This window comes from Lipophrys pholis (genome assembly GCF_963383615.2).
Source record: "Lipophrys pholis genome assembly, chromosome: 8".
NCBI lineage: Eukaryota > Metazoa > Chordata > Actinopteri > Blenniiformes > Blenniidae > Lipophrys > Lipophrys pholis.
The window spans coordinates 24,528,063-24,534,251 of NC_137630.1; positions in this window are offsets into that span (position 1 = coordinate 24,528,063).

Genomic DNA, 6,189 nt, shown 5'->3' on the forward strand with positions numbered 1-6,189 from the left:
CTTATCTTTTATTTTCAACCTTGCATGGTGTGACGTAAACCGTCCTCCGACCAGAGTATGTACATAAGACAACTATTTCATTTGATGCAGACATGAAGCCATTCAATCCTTAAACTAAAGATGGTTACTCTTTTGTCAGTACAACTTTACACATTTTTTACTTAAAGTCTGTTGTAAGAATGAAAGAGGTGATTGTTTTTAATAATGTTATTTGAGCGAAAATGTCGAGTTTCATCAAAAAGCCATAAGACGTAAACAACAGTCCATCAACAAAATATATTCAGTTCATCATCACAATGGCTTTCACAAAAATCTCAATTAATACTCAGGAAATATGCTCAAAATGAGTCCTGGATTCCAGACAATTATTTAATTGTCCATTTAAATAACAAATAATTTTTCATCTTTCTTCTGTGCTTTTGGTAACAACCACAACCAACCACAACAATTCACTAATGGCTGTTTTTATTGTATTTTGTATTTGTTTGTGGAATAATGAATATTTCATGACCCACGTCTTGAATATCTAAACTCTATTGCAGCAATACTTTGGTGTCTGTATTGAAACAAAAGAATACTTCTCTAGTTCTTTTTTATTTATTTATTTATCTATATCTTGTATCAGTAAATATATTTTTACCATGTTTAAATCAAATGTGTATTCCTTTGTGCGTGATATTGGATATATTTACAGTCATGTTGTCAGCAGAGAGTCATTTCTATAGCTGTGAGATGGTGACACCCAATGGTCAGTTTCTCACACTGATGCGCTGCCATGTTACCGCCTTGCACTCTAGGTGGCGTACTCACTCCAGCACCCTCCACCCTTCAGGTCGGCCTCTGTTCTCTGTTCCCTTGTTTTGTTGAAGACACATCACAGTCTCATGTCTGTCTGAGATCCTTCCTCTCGCCACAGGGCTTCTTGGCCTGTTTTCCTGTGCTTCAAACACACGTTCCAGTATCAGATTTATTCTGTTTTTGACTTTCAGGCCCGGCTTCCCTTCCCGTCTTTGATGTCGACTGCTTCTGAGATGCTCTTTGAGGAGTTCCACAATACATTTTGCTCTTAGGATTCCAGAGCATTTTTGAAAAGAGTTCTTAAGAAGGCAATTTGAGTCAATCAGGAGATGCAGGAGGATCGTGGTGGTAACCTGCCACGCCCATGTTCAGTTTCACTTCACAGAGCCCTAAACATACATACAGGGGAAGTCTTTCTCATTCCTGCAGGCACTGCAGTATCCATTTCCGGGCCGACTCTAGCAGGTGACTCGATATCATCTCCATTACAAAGTAAATGAGGCCTCATCGGGCTGTGATCGTCTCCTCCGCATTTCCAGGCATATGACTTCTCCAAAGGGGTGCCTGCTAACCCATGGCCTCACTGCGCTACCTCTGCCGGTTGTAGCGTCTCTGTTTTCAGGCGAAAATGTTTTCCATTCCTGGGCCAATGAATGCCACCTTTGTCCCTTCATCCTCCATCTTGTGTGTGAAAGCCCCCCTTGCTGCACTCACCAAGCCTGCACAAACTTAACCTCTTCCCCCCTCCACCTCACACAGGAAAAGAAACATACCGGGTCTGGGGCTTTGATTCACACTCAGTAATCTGGAGGTCTGGATAAAGTACGGGCTTAGAGGCCACTTTGGACAGGCAGTTTTAGGGTCTTTAGGAAGGGAAAAAGGGTGGTAGCTGCTGAAATGTGATTTAAGCATTTCAGTCGGAGAGTATTTGACTTTGAGACAAACAATATACTGTACGAGCAAGTTCAAAGGAGATTGTCCAAAGACTAGAGACTGCCAAAGTTATCGACTGCATTTAAGATGCTTGTTTGTACAACAAAATGTGGGTTGATGAACTGGGTGGGAGGTATCTAATAGTTCTTGTGTAATTTAAAGCACGGGGAAACATTATTTGTCCCATTATCATTCTCCTAGCTGCATAACACCAATTACACTGGCATTTTCACAGGATAGATTGAGTGATTTTCTTCCTAAATCACCCAGAGCCCCACTAGGTTTCAAAAGACAAGCATGTTTGAATATTACTTCTGAGACAAAGGGCATAACACACCTTCATTTAATTAATGTCTAATAGTGAATACACCTAAAGCTGGCTAAGCTGCCTGCATAGTAAGAATCTGGTATCAAGTAAAAGGAAAACATATGAAAAACAGTGCATGGCAAGGCAAAGCTCCTTATTAGAAACTATTGAATGCTTGTAAAGATTTAATGCATCATTTAATGCATCTCTCAAATTAAAAGATAAGGTCCATTATCCCCATGCCACCCAGTGTGAAAAGAATTCCATCTCTTCTCTAAACTGAGTTGTGCCCACCCACTCAACCGCTCACAGATAGTAATTTTCACATCACTTCTGAGGGGATCTATCCATCCAGCTGTCCTCCTATGCCTGTATGTGTGTCGAAACCATTTCTGTTGGGTCTAATAGTTGGTTATGCCTGATGTTACTCTCTCCAATAGCGAGATTGGGGAGCCACAGAGTTCATTTGAGGCGATAACAGCCTGATTTAGCCCCAGCGATTACATTCCAATTTTACTCACTTGTTAGTTTAACGGTCTGTGTTTTCTGCTGTGCGATGTATTATGGGCTTCAGTGTGACTATAAATATATATATCTTTTTACAACTTTCAGCCATATGTTGGGGTAGTGCTTAGCACTCACAGCAAGAGCCGGGTGGTGTCTGGGCTTTAGGGCCTTTCTGTGTAGAGTTTGCATGTACCAGGTACTCCAGTTTAATGCCACACTGCAAAAACGTGCACTCATGGGAGTGACTGTGACTGCGTGTGCTTATCTGTCTCTGTGTTTGCCCTTTGATGGACTGGTGACCTGTGTTAGGTGTACACTGCCTTTCCTCACAGTCAGCTGGGATCAGTTCCAGCCCCCAGCGGTCTTTAGTTGAATAAAGCGGCCGAGAAGTTGGATGAATGGACCTTCAGCCTCTTGTAAGATTCAAGTTTGTAAAAAGTTAGCCTTTGATCACTTTCACTGTAGCAACAACGGATAATAAGAATTATCAGTGTGCAATATTCTCAGAGTTAAAGCTGATTATCATGGGTTATCCCCACTAAGCAGGGGGGCAGGGCAAGCATGGACACACGGAGTAAGGCTGAAGAGTCTTTTAAGTTCACAAAGAAACTGTGAAATTGCTGCAACACATCACAACGTGGCAGCTTACCGTGGCAGAGCTACAAAATAAAACAAAAGAACAATCTGAGCTGATGAAAGTTGAGTTAACTCAGATGAAGGATTGTGCTTCCTCTGGCTCTGCCCTCAGAGAAAACTTGGCCGAACAGTCTGACGACAATAGTAAAGTTGTTTATTTTCTGTATTGTCGACGTTTATTTTCATTCAGTAGCTGATTTTGTTGGTGGACTAGTGAACTGTATAGCTGGTAGGTGTAGCCTGCTGGCTCAGCTCCAGTGCCAGGTGACCCTGAACTTGATAAAGATTGTGTCGTTATAAGTGAAATCCCATTTTAAATTTAAAACTTGTCATTTTTAAAAAGAAATTAAAGCTTAATTGCTAAACGTGAACTCCCTCTTGTTTGCCTCCTCATTGATGATCTTATAAAATCAATATTTGCACTTTAAACATCGTCAAGGCAAGAGTGTCTATCTGTTTCATTGACTGAAGCCAAAGAAATCTATCTGTAGTAACTTTCATAAAGGCCAGGCTACATTCCGAGTTATTTTTTGTTGATCTCACGAGGCCCGTTCGTACTCTCTAGTCCTCCCAGTGGTGCTGACAAACCTTCCCTCACCAGTTTGTGTGTACATAGTGCCCCCCTCCCCTTTACCCACTGCAGCGGTCACTGTGCCGAAACCTAGACACCCTCTAGACCCCTGGAGCCTCTGTGCAGCCGTACAGTCATGAAAGATCAGCTCCCCCATCACCACCCTCCTTCCGTCACATCTCTTCCCTCCACCCTCAAACCACCACCCCTCCTTGCACCCTCCCTTTTTCTTTTTTTTCATCCTCTGAGCTTCCATACCCTTCCTCACCCACCAACCCCCATCTTCACCATGCAGCTATCCCACTGCCTTGCCATCTCGCAGCATTCCGCGGGCCGTGCACACAGAGGTCTATTGTGTGTGCTGGGAGGCGGCCGAAGGCCGCTTACAGTCGGAGCACCAGAGAAAAAGGATGTGTGGAGCCGGATGGGACTCTCAGTAATTCCTGCTGTACATGAACACAGATCTGTAGCTGGACTTGCAAAAGCGTTCACTCGCAGCACTTTCGTGCCTCTTTAATGAGCGCTATAGCAAACCTGCACTGATAAAAGTGAAGTGATTGCCCCTCAGCTCTCAGCTCTGTTACTGTTTGGTAGTTTTAGTCCTCATAGCACTTATCAGATCCTGTAAGTGCTCCTGATATTGTGTAATCAGGCCATCTTTCACCTCTCTGCATTAATTCATCACTTCTGGGCCCTTCATTGTCTCTGCGTTTCACTCCTGATGAGGCAGTGTTACCAGCCGTACCAGGATGAGGGTTAAATTGTCGGTCGTTGTGCAAGTTAAATGTCCCCTCATCTCTTTTTAGATGACACAGCAACAATGACTTGATCTGACCCAGCAAATTGGACTGAAATGGACTGTGTACTCACAGTGGGGTTTAAGGACATTATTGATTCAGCTGTGAAACTTGCTTTTAAAATTCCTCAAATATTTCCACCATTCAACTTGTTTTGAATTGTGACAATCGACCTCTTTAGTTATATCAAGTCAGGAAGATTTGCATTTCTGTCGTGATCTGAGCTGATGAGTTATCGTTCTATGTCCTGCCTGAAATGTAATTCCAGTGTTAAAAACTATTTATAGACCTGATAGAGGTAAAATGTTTTCTTTCCTGTATGTGGAATAAAAGGGGCTTGCCAGAGGGTAACGACCCTGTAATTACAGCGCCTCTTCTCGTGACAAAGACCCCTTTTCAAGCTCTCTCACCTGGTTTTATCCTCCAAAGAGTTACATGATAAAGATGACATAAATGTTTCATTCCCCCCTCTGGCTCAGCTCCACAATGCAAAAGTCCTGCATATATGTGCCATGTATGTTAAGAATGTAATGAATGTAATCGGGTAATTGAACTGCAGATGGGTCAAAGTTACAGAAACACTGGAGTAAAATTTTACATCTGATCACTGAACTGTACATTATTCTGGCCTTTGTTGAATTGTTCTTTTAAGTTGATCCCCTAAGCCCTCATTAATTGTCTTTGTCTGCACAGACGGGCTTCTCGGAAAGTTTTGACGATAATGGGAACGTGACACAACTGCTGATTTGTCGGCTCAACACTTGAAGGTTGTCTAAAGTCTGCAGATTAATCCATAATCCCAAAGAACAGACCGAAACAAACAACCTTGCTGACCCACTGTTGAGTTCCCATAATGTGAGCGCTTGACTGTAAGAAGCACTTCATTCAGCTCCTAACATCAAAATTTATTTATCTCTTCTTGGATGGGTCAATAAGTATTTGGGATCAGGAATATTTTCCATCCACACTTAGTAGTCAACAGATAGCACGATGATTAGTTTAATGGAAGTCTTCTTTTAGTGATTTATTCAACAAGTAGCATTTAGTTTTAGTTTATTTAGTTCATATTATTGCTTGTATCTTTAATCCAGCTCTAGAGACTCTGGATTAGAAAGACGTGTATTCAAAAACATTAGACTGACCAATATGGCTTCCAAGACAGTTGAACTATTCTAATAGTATTGTAGATTATTGTCTGATTTGTTTCCACGTGTCAAAGGATTAAAAAAAAAAATTGTTGCCTCCAAAACAACAGTTTTAAACAACTGTACTTTCTTGTAGTAATCTAATCTGTCCATTTTATCCTTTGGTTTGTCTAAAAAAAAAAAGGCAAAGAAAATGCCACTGATTTTAAGCCTTCCTTGTTCTCTGACACAATGGCATGTAGTTGGGTCAGAGCATGACCTGTGACCTCTTTAATGTGAAAGTGAAGGTGCATCTCTTGACCAGGGCAGGCCAAGCAGGTCAAGGGAGGAAGGAGGTCTTGGGATATTTAAAAAAAAAAAGAAAAATGTCCCTGAGAGAGTAGATGCTGGTGGATTGAGGGGAGGGAGATGAGGTTCAGGTTTCAGCCTGACAGGGGGTCTGGGGGAAGGACTGGTACTTTGGAATATACGAAGATCCATAGAAGGCACAGTGGA